This window comes from Capsicum annuum, chromosome 10, assembly GCF_002878395.1.
Source record: "Capsicum annuum cultivar UCD-10X-F1 chromosome 10, UCD10Xv1.1, whole genome shotgun sequence".
In the NCBI taxonomy this organism is placed as follows: Eukaryota; Viridiplantae; Streptophyta; class Magnoliopsida; order Solanales; family Solanaceae; genus Capsicum; species Capsicum annuum.
The window spans coordinates 150,973,038-150,987,418 of record NC_061120.1 but is presented as its reverse complement, the minus strand read 5'-3'; the positions used below and the strand labels follow the sequence as shown (position 1 = coordinate 150,987,418).

Sequence of the window (14,381 nt, the reverse complement as noted above, 5' to 3'; positions counted from 1 at the left end):
GGGAAAAGCTGAATTTTCTCATAAGTGCTTGATTGGATATTACATATAGTGTACAACATTTAAGCTAGTTCCTACATGCACCTAAAGAAGCTCACCTGAAGGCAGCCTTCCATGTGCTGAGATATTTGAAGAATGAACCCAGCATAGGGATTTTATTTGTCTAAAGAACCAACTTATACTATCACTGCTTACTGTGATTCTGATTGGGCAGCATGCCTTGATTCCAAAAGATTAGTAAGTGAGTACCTAGTGATAATGGGTGATTGTCCCATCAGCTGGAAATCTAAAAAGCAAACCATTGTCTCACTATCTTTAGTGGAAGCAGAGTATAGAGCAATAAGGAAGGTGGTGGGAGAGTTATTTTGACTTGACAGACTACTTCATGAACTAGGAGAAGACCCTTCTTACCTATCTCAGTCTTTTGTGATAGTCAGGCAGCCATTCAAATTGCAAGAAACCTGGTGTTCTATGAAAGAACCAAGCACATAGAGGTGGACTGTCACTTTGTTCGAGACAAGATTTATAAGGGCTTGTGACATTCCATCATACCTAAACTCTTGATCAATTAATAGATATTCTAACAAAAATACTCGCAGGTCCTAAACATTCATTTGTATTACACAAGTTGTCTGGAAGCATCTCCCTTCCAACTTGAGGGGGGTGTCAAGATTATTTACTTAGTCTTAAATTATAAATATCTATACATTATTAGTTAGTGAGATAGTTAATAATGATCCAGCTGTCACTCTAGTAGATCAACTAGATACCTTCTTTTTCTCTTCCTTGTACTATATATATAAGTTGTCGAGTTGAGTAATGGAAGTTATAATTTTCATTTGCCAAGTCTGGTTTTCTCCATTTTTCTCTCTCTTAAGATTTCCTTTCCAATGGAGCTTTCTTCTCAAAATCTCACTGTTCTAACGCCTAACTTAATCCAGATGACTAAATATACAAGATAAGACGAGGCTTCTTTATCTTTAGGTAAATAATTCAACTTTTAATGAAGTGGAACATTTAGCCTTTGTTGAGAGAATTTCTTTGTGAGAAAGAGGAAGAAAAAGAGAAACTTTAGGAAAACAACCTAATTGATTTTCATTATATGTAGCCTATGGGTGACTAAAATTATATTTCTGCCTTGTTAATACTATTATTTTTATTGTATTTATTTTATACCTATTGATTGAATGATTGTTTCATGATGGGGTCAGATTATTTTCTCGATAAATAGTTGCTTGCAAAGTGGGCCATGGTTCATTCGATTTTGAGTTTTGACAATTAGCTATGGAAAACATATGCAGAACTTTAAATGATACTAGCAAGACATTTTAAAGATAATCAATACGCTTTTACTTGTCATTCATTTTCTAACTGTATTTTTATTTTTACTTGTTATTTTTGACATATATAGGACAATATTTTTTGCTATTATACCCTTAGTACTAATTGCTTACTCATAAAACTAATTTCAAGATACAATAATAAACATCAATTAACACGACACTATGGAAAAATAGCCATATTAATAATTATTTTTTCTTAATAAGAATGTCAAGTCAAAATATGACAAATAAAAATGAACAGAGGGAGTAGTACTTATGTTGACAAATATTTTCAGTGCTGCAATAATATTTTTTAGCATAATAAGCTTTAGTTTTAGAGTGGTAAATTTGAATTTTCAATTACGACGGATAGAATTAGTTTGTTGAGATATTTTAATTTATCTGAATTTTGAATTATACATATATGTTTGTTGTAAATTGACTATTTAAAACTCCCCTATACTTAATAAAAAATATAGAGAAATAATTTCAATCACTTTCAACGCTACCATCTTCTTTTAAAAAAAAAACAACGTCAAATGGAAAGGAATTTGTTCATTATAACAAAACATATCTTTGATTTATACTCAGAAAATTAAAAAAAGATCAAATCTCTCACAAACATGCAAAGTAAGTCTCTCCATTCACAATCAACTTATTATATGGAAGATAGGCTCTTCAAATGAGTAGAGATCATAATTACACTTGAAAACATTCTAATTCTTGAAAAAATTTATTCGTCAACCTCATCAATTACCACTTATTAGTTCACCTTCCTATAGTTTATGTGAATTTGGCCTTGATTCTATGTAAGTGGCTTGATATTTCCCATCTTAATCATAGAATCGACAAAATCTTTAGAAAAACTCCCGAAGTTAATACCATATTTCTTAACAAGATTATCAGTTTGACCACCATTACATAGTGCCTGGTCAGAATGCAAAAGTCCTTTCTTGGACACCAAGTTACTAAAATATTTAGAGTCAAAAAGAGATGGAGTTGGATCTAGGGGAGCAAGCTTGGAATCACCTCCACTACGTGGACAATTGGCTCGGCGTTGGCTTGCAAAGGAGGGTTCAATATTAGTCTCATTATAGATGAGGTTCCTGAAGGTAAAACACTAAGCAAACCCTATAATGTGGGCCCTAGAGAGAGCAACGAGATCTTTCTCATCCAAGCCTTGCTTATTGAATTTTTTGATAAGTGTAGGTAAGTCCATAAATGGAGCTGGAATATCATTGTTGGTTGTTGTTCTACTTGTTGTAGTGGAGTCCATTCTTCCCAGTAGCACTGCGCATGTTGGTCCACTTAGATGCTCATGAAAAAATCCACTACTTGAGATCTAATATAATTGCAAAGCAGCAAAGGGTTCATTATATAGTAGCTATTGCAGCTAGTATGCAAGAATTAATCTTTCATAATTAGCACTTTAATGCCTTGAACCCTGTTCACAATTATTATAACTTTTGCATTAGTATAGTAATTAAACCAAATATTGAACATAGAAAAATTATAATAAAGAAAAAAATTGACAAACTTAGATGAAGTTAGTAAATAACGCACTGCAACTACACAATCACAAGCTGCGACTGCCACAATGTCTGTACAGGTCACAATAGGATGGCCACAACATTTATCAACCTTCGACTTGATTTTGTCAATTACATCAAATCCTCTAATAGAATTGTTATTAGGTACGACAGTCTTTTCACTGTCAATGGTCGCGGTTTTGTCTAGAAGAATTAAAAAGCATCACATCCCTGCATTTATGAGAAATACATCAGTATAACATCTCCAGAACCAATAGCATAACTATGTACATATAGTACCATGCATGAATAGAAATACCTAAGTTTGAGAAGAGAAAAATAATCTCACATTGATGAAACAATCATGAAAATGTAAACATAGTAAAGAGGCACTAACTCTCTTGCTTGACTATATCCTCAACGACATGTTTTAAGGTTGGCAAAGCTTGGGGACAAACATGATCGTAGAAATTTGGTGAAAGAGAACTAGAAAGTGCCATGCTTACTAGAGAAAACGTGACTAAAACATGAAGAAAAAAAAACTATTCAAAGCCATTTCAATTGCTATAGTTTATGAAATTGCTATACTTTTGTGTATATTGCTTATGTTTTGGTGTGATAAAGAGTGTAAAATTTGGCTATATTTATAGGTAGGAGAAATGTTGACTATGGCAACACGACAATGGTTCTAGGTTTGGCAACTCTCAAAAGAATACAACAGACATTGACTAACTCTAACAAGACTTTTATTTTACTAATACAAATTACCAACTTGCCTAATCCTTTTGAATGATTGTATTATTGTATCTTTGATACAATAAGATATGAAGCAAATTCAAGATATTGCTATATAATTAGGTATGTTTATCATAAATTAAAGATATCAATATTAAATTATTTTTAGATAGAAAAATAAATAAAGTTTAATGTGTGACAAAAATTTGAGTATGTAAATCAAAATATTTATTACTAGGTTTTTAAAGGGCAACACGATGCACTATGTTCGAGTTTAAAGAAGGATTGGATCGCAAGGATCTATAACAGGCAGTTTTATCATATATTTATGTTAGAGACTATTTTTAGAAAGTATTTTTAAATTATACATTTAATAATAAAAAATAAATAAATAATAGAGTAAGAGTAAATGGTATCTTTCAACTCATATTAATATAATGAAATTCATGTTTAACTATTTTCTAAATAACAATAGAATATGTTTAGTTGGGTAATGTAAAATTTTAATGATTGACAAAATGACATAAAATAAGTAAGTCAAGAAAATTGTTGGGTACGATGTAGTTTTGATGATTGACAAAGTGATATGAAACATGTTAGTCAAGCTGGTTCACAGACACACTATCTCATGTAGTTGAACTTGTAGCAAAATCATCAATGATTATAGACAAGAGTGGAAGAAATCAAGAACCAAATGAGTGGTTAATTTTGATAAACACAAGGAAATAAACATATGATAATTTGAAGAAGTTGAATTTGATTCAAACACTTGATGATAAAAGGAAAGCAAGTTGAAAAAGGAGTCCTATGGAAAGAAGGAGTTTCACTTCTAAGCATATCCTGAAGAGTCCTATGTGTAGAAGGAGAAAAATTTTGCAGATTGAAGAAATCTACACAAGATACCAAACATACTAATTGAAGGACTCTTTGTTAGATCAGTGAAGTTTTTGATGGTTGACACGTGAATGGACCATGTTACTTGAGTTGGTCCAAGCATAGGAAGATAGGTTCAGGTTTCACTGATAGATGCAGACAAAGATTGCTTAAAGTCAGGAATGAATAAGCGAGCCTAATTCTGTTATACTCAAGTTACTAACTACGTGAGAAATTAAAGAAGTTGTGATTGAGTAAAATACTTGAAGATAAGATGATTTAAAGAGTTGGAGTTTGACTAAAATACTAATAAGACAAGAGTTGGAATTGAATAAAGAGTCTCAGTTGAAGTAGAACTCCATGCAATGAGAGTTCTAATTAAAGGAGGAGTTTGAAAAAAAGAATGACTCTTTGGAGAGCTTTGGTCGAATAAAAGATGTATCATTCAAAGTAACTTGCGCACTTCAAAGAGAGAAAAGGCTAAACATGAGCAAATAGAGAAAGTTCATAATTGAGAGAACTCTGACTGAAGATTCAAACGCTGCTAGTACAAAGGAATAGATTGACGAACCTATTTCACAGGATTAAAACTTTACAATTTATAAGTCAATTTAAAAGTGTTGTTCTTATTAAGTTGTAATTTATTGCTTTCCTAAATTGATTATTTAGGAATAATACTGAGCTGAGTTAATTTCAAGTTTGGGATAACACGAAGTGGGTTCAACAGTCAAGGGTGATTGTTTAGTTATAGGAATTAGAGTTTATAATTCCAATTATTGAGATATAGGAATTATAGTTTATAATTCCAGTTGTTGAGGTATAGGAATTACAGGTTATAATTCCTATTTATTGGTTACAAGAGTTTAGTAATCAGTCGTTGTTGAGGTTCAAAGTTATTTAGTGAAGTTGGGGTTAAATCCTGTAGAGGTACAGGTCATGTTTTTTTACACCTTTTTGAGCCGGGTGTTTTCCATGTAAAAATCATTGTGTTCTTTACTTGCTGTTTTACTGCTTCCTTAGAACATGCTAGGCAACCTGTTTCATCTATAGGTAACTCTTACGTTAAAGTCACTGATCAGTAGGGCACATACTCTAACAAGTGGTATAAAAGTGAGGTTGTCTTAAAAAGGGTTAACATCTAAGACAAAGATCACTATAATGGATTCTGCACCACCTACTGGTCACAGTAAAGGTCAATCCACTACTAGATGGTTCTCACTTTATTTGGTGGAAAACTAGGACGGAAGCGTATCTTCAAAGTACAGATTACAAATTATGGGATAGAATCACTGATAGACCAACAATTCTAATAAAGTTAGTGGATGGAGAACAAATGAAAAAGGTAAGGAGTGAATTCACCCCAAAATATCTTGTTGCACTACAAAAGAATGCAAAAGCCAAAAACATTCTTGTTTGTGGTCTTGGTCCAACCGAGTACAATAGAGTGTCTAATTGTAACACTGCTAAACAAATCTGGGATGCATTTGTGAATACATATGAAGGAACTATCCAAGTGAGAAAATTCAAAATTGTATTACTTTTCACTGAATATGAGGTTTTCCAAATGGAAAAAATTGAGTCACAACAAGAAATGATAACTAGGTTAACTTTGTTGGTAAATGAGTTATCATCTCTAGGAAAGGTTTTATCTACTGAGGAACAGGTAGAGAAGGTCTTGAGAGTCCTACCAAAGTCTAAGTGGAATGTCAAAGTTACAACCAAAGAGAAGCTAAGAATCTCACTAGAATGTCCCTTGATGAGTTAGTTGGTAATTTGAGGACCTATGAGATGGACATGGAAAATCTAAATAGGGCATCCAAAAGTGATAAATCAAACGATAAAGAAGAAGATGAAACTACTCTCATGGCCATTGGAGATTACATGGAAAAAGATGATGGAAACTCTGAGGTAAGTATTTTTGAACTCAAAGAGAAGTTGCATTTATTTTGTAAAAAGAAACTTGTTTTCTTAATGAGTGCTCTTATTGATGATTTCCAAGAATTAACTTTTGATAGGGATGAGTCATTCAACAATCTTACAAATCTCAAGTTTGATTTTATTGATCTAGAAACTTGTAAGAACATTGTTGAAAATGGAAAATGCACTCTTAATGAACAGGTTAGACGACTTGATTCATCAAACCTGACCATCAAATTTAAAGTTCTAAAACTATCTTTTTCTGAAAAATGAAAAAAAGGTCAGAAGTGAGGAACAAGAAAAGATTGAGTCAAAATAGACTAATATTAAACATGAATACCTTTGTGAAAAGAAAAGGTTAGTCAACTAAGTCAAGAAGTTTCTAAATTAAAATGTGATCTTGAAAGAGCTAATAGATGGACATATTCTTCAAGACTTGTTCATAAGCTAGGTCAAAGAACTCACAATAAAATGGTTGGGTTGGGCTTTTATAAGACTTCTAATGCTATTAAAGACCTATGTTATATTTTTGGTAACTTTGGACATCCAACCACTGAATTTCTAGTTGCAGCAAAAAACAAAACAAGAAGCATAATCCTAGCAAAAGAATTTAGTTCTATGTTAGCACAAGATAACAAAAAAGTCAAAACTGGTCAGAGAAATAGGTCGCATAACTTGTTGCCTCGATGGGCTACAAGGAACCTCATACATCCTTTTTCTAATAAGAAAGGACCCAAGTTAACCCCTAATTTATTTTGCAGGTGAGAGTAAAAGGAGGCAAGTAAAACTAGTACATGGATAGAGCTTGCTCAAAGCATAAAATTGGAAGCAAATAAAGTTCCTTTCACTTACCATATTTAAAGGGTGAATGGATCTTTTGGAGATGGTAAAAAGAGAACCATTACTAGATTTGAAAAAATTGGGAGAACTAAAACAAAATCCATTTTAAAGATTGTTAGATTTGGAGTGCTCGTGTAAGGTGGAAGCAAGGGAGATTCTCTTTTTTTAAAAAAAAAAAAGATGACAGTGAAACTGATGAGCATGCACAGGAACATATTTTACCACCTGGTTCAACTGTTGTACAGACTGAGGTCATATTGACAGGGGAACAACAAATCAAGAAATTGATACATTAATAACACCAACACAAGCTGCTGATAATTTTGTTGGTAGTTCAAAAGAATTGGTGTTGTCACAAGAATCTTTAGATATCTCATGGGAATCAATGGCTTGAGACTATGGTAATCAAAGGAAAGCAAATTTCACTCTTGAGGGCTATAAGAATATTGACAATATGGGTTACTTAATTGACTGGAGAAGCACCAAAGGCACTAAGTAAAGAACATTTTGAAAGGAATAGGTTAGACTTGGGGATGATTAAAATTGCATAAACTCTCCTTAATGATTGACTAGAATAACCATTTTTATTTTTAATCTTATTAGCTAAAATATTATTCGATTCAGTCTTGCACATTTAGTTGTGTGTCCAATTGCAGATTTTTTACTCTTGTAACCTAATTTTGTATTAAATTGTGCAGAAAAATAGGTACAATCAAGCAATTGTGACCACAAAGTTCTTCTTATCAGGTATGCTCTACATTGATATAAGCATAGGCTATATAAGTTGAAACAGTAAAGCACACCTGTTCCATTCCTCACACTTCATCCTCCCCTTGTCCTATGATGCTGACGAACTGGTTGACCAAATTTTCTTTGACTTTCTCCAAATAGTTGTGCACAAATATATTAATTCTATACCAAAAATTCCTTCTTCTCTCTCAACCAAAATATTAGTTTGTGTATCATGAATTTATCAAACTTGATCATTAACCATATGCAGCATATGTTTTTGAAGAATAAAAAGTGATATGCTCTCCCTTTTAGTTCCTAAATGGCTATTTTTTGGGGGGACTTCTCAGTCCTAGTTCAGGCTTGACTTATAAAACAACAATGGATGTTCTTGAACAGATGAATGATGGTTCCCTACCTATTTTAATAAAGAGGGCTAACACTCATTTGAAATAATTGATAATAAAGAAATGATTTGGCTAGAAAAAAAAACCTAAACTAGAAGTTGCACAAGATAGTCATGAAGTGGAATAACAGGTTCTTAAGGATAGAATCATGACTTTGAAGTTTGACCTTGATTGATAGAGGGATGAACATATTGAAGTCATTCGTCAATTTACACAGTTGATAACACCTATTCCACCTTCCTCATTAGATCCTCACTATTCGTATCCTTAGCCATGTCCTATTTTTATACCATATTTTTTTTATTAATGCTCAGTTGTTTTAGTTTGTTCAGTACTAGCTTAGGTTTAATGTGGAACATACTCTGACAGTTAAATGGAATGGTTATCTTTGCTAAATTGACTCATATTTTTGCTCTCTTTAATATATTACTATGTTGGCTAAAGTCTTTGTCTGATTATTTTGGTGATAGCCCCAGTGGCCATGAATAGCATAACAAATCACTTTGGCTAGTATATTATTGCATTGAAATAGTTTTAAGATAATAGGGTTATGCAATGTTTATAACCCATTGACTAACTTATTTCATTCTACTATTTTATACTTTAGTGCCTACAAGTGAAGATGTTTGAATGCACAAACACAAGAGGTTTGTCATCATCAAAAAGGGGGAATTTGTTAGGTACGATGTAGTTTTGATGATTGATAAACTAAAAAAGTGATACAAAAAATGTCAGTCAAGCTGGTTCACAGACACACTATCTCATGTAGCTAAACTTGTAGCAAAATCATCGATGATTAAAGACAAGGGTGGAAGAAATCAAGAACAAGATAAGTGGTTAATTCTGATAAAATCAAAGAAATAAACATATGCTAATTTGAAGAAGTTGAATTTGATTCAAACACTTTATGATAAAGGGAAAGCAAGTTGAGTTGAAAAAGGAGTCTATGGAAAAAAAGAGTTTCACTTCTGAGCATATCCTGAAGAGTCCTATGTGTAGAAGGAGAAAAATTCTGCAGATTGAAGAAATCTACGCAAGATAGCAAACATACTAATTGAAAGACTCTTTGTTAGATCAATGAAGTTTTTGATGGATGACACATGAATGGTCTATGTTACTTGAGTTGATCCAAGCATAGAAAGACATGTTTTAGGTTTCACTGATAGATGCAGACAAAGATTGTCTAAAGTCAGGAATGAATGAGCGAGCCAAATTTGATATACTCAAGTTACTAATCACATGAGAAAATGAAAACGTTGTGGTTGAGTAAAATACTTGAAGATGAGATGATTTAAAGAGTTGGAGTTTGACTACAACACTAATAAGACAAGAGTTGGAATTGAAGAAGGAGTCTCACTTAAAGTAGAACTCTATGCAATGAGAGTTCTAATTAAAGGAGGGGTTTGAAATAAAGAATGACTCTTTGGAGAGCTTTGCTTGAATAGAAGATGTATCATTCAAAGTAACTTGCGCACTTCAAGAGAGAGAAAAGTATAATCACGAGCAAATTGAGAAAGTTCATAATTGAGAGAACTCTAATTGATGATTCAAGTGCTGCCAGTACAAAGGAAATGATTGATGAACCTGTTTCACAAGATTAAAACTTTACAGTTCATGAGTCAGTTTAAATGTATTATTCTTATTGAGTTGTAATTTATTGCTTTCCTAGATTGATTGTTTGGGAACAATACTGAGCTGAGTTAACTTCAAGTTTGGGATAACTTGAAGTGGGTTCAACAGTCAAGGGTGATTGTTGAGTTATAGGAATTAGAGTTTATAATTCCAGTTATTGAGTTATAGGAATTAGAGTTTATAATTCTAATTATTGAGGTATAGGAATTAGTGTTTATAATTTCTAGTTGTTGGTTACAAGAGTTTTGTAATCAGTCGTTGTTGAGGCTCAAAAATATTTAGTAAAGTTGGGGTTAAATCCTGTAAAGGTACAGATTGTGGTTTTTTAAACTTTTTTGAGCGGGTGTTTTTCACGTAAAAATCACTGTGTTCTTTACTTCTTGTTTTACTGCTTCCTTGGAATACGTCAGGCAACCAGTTTTATCCATAGGCAACTCTTACGTTAAAGTCAATGATCAGTAGGGCATGTACTCTAACAAAAATTCACTGTAACTTACAATAAGAGTACTAGTGGATAACAATGGATGTCCAATAATCAAGGAATGAATGATAATTACTTTAGATAAACTTAAGGAAAGAATCATGTGGAATTATCCTTCGGTTACAAAGTTAGCGATCTTTTTTGTGAGCTGGGTGTTTTCATGTAAAACTATCATCTTTATTAATTATAGTCTTTACTGCTTTCGTTGGAACACATTATGTCATGAACCAAACCTATTTTGAGTGACACCCACACTACTTAGCTGGTAGGGAGAACCATATATCTCAAAATACCATCTTAAAATCAAGCATTGAAGAAATAATTAGAACTAATCCATCTATAAAGATATTCAGATCTAAACCTAAATATAAGTATAGTTAAATGCGGAATATTGTACTTAGACAAACCATCCCTAAAACCCAAATGTTGTCCGTACCAAAAAATCTAAGATTATCAAGATTATGATGCAATCTCAAAAACTAAAATGAAAGCATAAGTCCAGATAATGAACTATGTCACGAAGATAAAGATCTCATGGTAACCCAGATATGCTGGTCACTATGAAATGTATAATCAGTTATTGGAATCACAAAAGAGATATCATAGGAGCTGTTGGAATTTACGCTGCACTCACAAAAGTAAGAGTAGGTGTAGTACAACATAAAAAAATAATAGTATACTGATAGAGTCATTTGGCCAACCCGAGATGAGAATATGAACATAAAACCAAAATATAGTTCAACAAGTTAATCAATGCTCTAAACCAACATATACTTAGGAAAACAACATCAAATAAATAGTTTAAGATTAAAACCAACAAGCCAACAAAATATCACCATATCACATTCAGTCAACCCAAGTCAACACATATCAAGAAAAGTAAACAAATTATCGAGCTTATAAATATATTCCCTAGTTCACTCATGGACTCGTCAAACTCACTTGACATGAAATACCAGATGGACTCTAGATAATCTCGATGGTAGAGCTAATCTGTATATAATAGGATCCACATCTTCAATAACCTCGAAGGGATAAATATACTAAGGATGAACTTGTGGGTTGAGGTTAATATCATTACCATACCGAAATTCATCCATATTGTAAAAACCCAAGTCACCAAATTCACCATTATAACAATGCTAAAATTAAATTCAAAAATCCATTAATTAAACGTGAATAATTCATTTAAAACAAAGGAAAGATAATGCAAGTGTTAGCAAGAAAAAAACCCTCAACCCTAGATGATTCAATCATTCCAAAACACCAAAATACCAAGTTAATTAGTGTAATAATATCATAATTAAAATAAAGAGTGTATAACATGCCTGAAAATTAGAAAAATTTGGGGAGGAATTGAAGTTTAAATCCTGAAGAATGGAATCCTTGATAAACCCCATGTATTTCTTTACTTGGAAGTTGTAGAAAAGAAGCACAATGCGAAGCTCTATGATTTGGGGGTTTTCTGAGGTTGGGGAACATTTTCAGTTGTTTTGAAAAGGACCAAAAATTCACCATCCCAAACAAAAAAAATAATGAGCTGGGTAATTCTTGCATAGCAATGTGGCATGCCGCTATCTCGGTGCCTAGCTAGTGTACCACACTCTTATCGTGGATCTTAGGTGGCATGGCATGCCACTATCATAGAGCTTAGGTGGTGTGGCATCCACTATCGCAAATCCTCACTAGTTTGGGGTCCCAAAATAACTTCAAACCATTTTTGAAAATTCCAAAACTTACCTAAGACACTCCTTTAACACCCCTTAATATGATTCAAGTTAAAAATAATCATAACATATGCAGGAGGGTCCAAAATAAATTGGTCAAAATTTTTGGGGTCTTACAAGGTTTGACATCTCCATCCTCAAACCATTCAATAAGTGACCTACATTTACTTCGATAAAGTGCCATGTATAGTGTCATATTAATGATAGAGTGATAACTGTTGTTGTGCAAAACTCACACAAAAAATGGTCCCAATTACCACCAAAATAATTCACATAGGCCCTCAATATTTTCTATAGCACCTGAATTGTCCTCTCCAATTGTCCATCAGTTTGAGGAAGAAAAGTTATGCAAAATGTGATCTTCGTGTCGAAATCTCATGCAACTTGTCCTAAAATTTAGAGGTGTACTTGGCATCCCTATCAAAAATGATGGTAAAGGTTACCCCAGAAATTTTCATGATCTTATTGATGTAGATTTTAGCTGACTACTGAGAGTTGTAGTGTACTCAAACCAACAAAAATGAGATAATGTCATCAACCGATCTATTATCACCTAAAATAGAGTCTTATTTTCCCAAATTATAGGAAGACCCACAACAAAATCCGTAGTAATATTATCCCATTTCTATATAGGTATAGGCATTATTTGAAGCAACCCAAAAGCCTTTGGTGTTCATACTTCACCTGTTGACAATTTTGACACTTACACACATAATCCAGTGTATCCCTCTTTATACCGGTTTACCAATAAATCTAACTCAAGTCACTATAAATCTTGGTCATACCTAGATGAATAGAATAACGCAAACCATGGAACTCCAAAAGTACATCACAAATCAAATCACCAACTGAAAAAACACATAAGTTTCTCTTAAACCCCAACATGCCACCCACTTTGAGAGTGGATTTTTCCACCTCCCTACACACCACCTTATTCTACAGTGCATTTAACTTATTATCCTCAAATTGGTTAGCCTTAATCTTTTCCCCAAATATCGACGTCACCTCAATACTAGATAATATGCTATCCTTATCTGAGACCCTAAACTGCATGCTTAGAGATGCTAGAGTTTGAAACTCTCTAGCCAATGATTGACTGGACTCCCTTAAGAATGACAAACTAACCATAGTTATGGCTTTTGAGCTAAATGTGTCTACTACTACATCGACCTTACCCAAGTAATACTGAAAAGTTACATCATAATCCTTCAACAATTCCATCAACCTCCGAAACATTAGATTCAAATCCATTTAAATAAACACGTGTTACATTTTACAATGATCTTTGAAGACTTTACACTTGACACTATAAAGAGTAGTACCTCTAAAGCTTTAGTGCAAATACAACCATTGCCAACTCTAAGTCATGTGTTGGGTATTTCTTCCATGAGGCTTCAACTACCTCAAAGCATAAGCAATGATATTCCTATTCTTTATAAACATAACACACAATCCCAAAAGTGAAGCATTACAAAATACTATAAAGTCGTTACTTTCTATTGATAACGTAAGAATAGACATTGTAGTCAAAAGTGTCTTGAGCTTTTAGTATCTCTCTTCATAGTGATATGACCAAATAAATGATACTTTCTTCTGAGTCAACCTTATCAAGTGCATTTCAATAGATGTAAAGTTCTTGACAAACCTATGGTAATAACTAGCAAGACCGACAAAGCTCTTTTCGTCGGTCACTAAACTAGGCCGAATCCAATTCTTAACTATCTCAATCTTCTAGGAATCCACTATCACCCATTTTTAGAGACCATATACACTAAGAAAGAAACTGAAGACAATCAAAATTCATACTTTAAAAACTTAGCAAATAGCTATTTCTTTCTTAAAGTCTCCAAAACTATGAAAAGATGACCTGTATGTTCCTCCTTACTCTTAAATTAGACTAGAATATTATCAATAAACACAATAACAAATGAATCCAAGAATGACTTAAATATATCATTCATTAAGTTCATAAAGGTTGCAGGTGCATTAGTCGGCCTAAAAGATATCACTAGAAACTCATAATATCCATATCGAGTTTAAAAAGTTGTCTTTGGTATATCATTTGATCTAATTCTAAACTAATGATAACCCGATCACAAATTATTTTTTAAAAACACCATCACGCTCTGTAACTGATCAAACAAATTATCTATGCAAAGGCAAAGGATAGTTATTTCTAATAGTAACCTTAT

The 14,381-nt window shown here is 32.8% G+C and overlaps 1 pseudogene; it reads right to left on the bottom strand.

Moving 5' to 3' along the window:
• Positions 1 to 2,082: 2,082 nt before the first annotated feature.
• LOC107845178 lies at positions 2,083 to 11,387 on the bottom strand (annotated as a pseudogene).
• Positions 11,388 to 14,381: the final 2,994 nt, after the last annotated feature.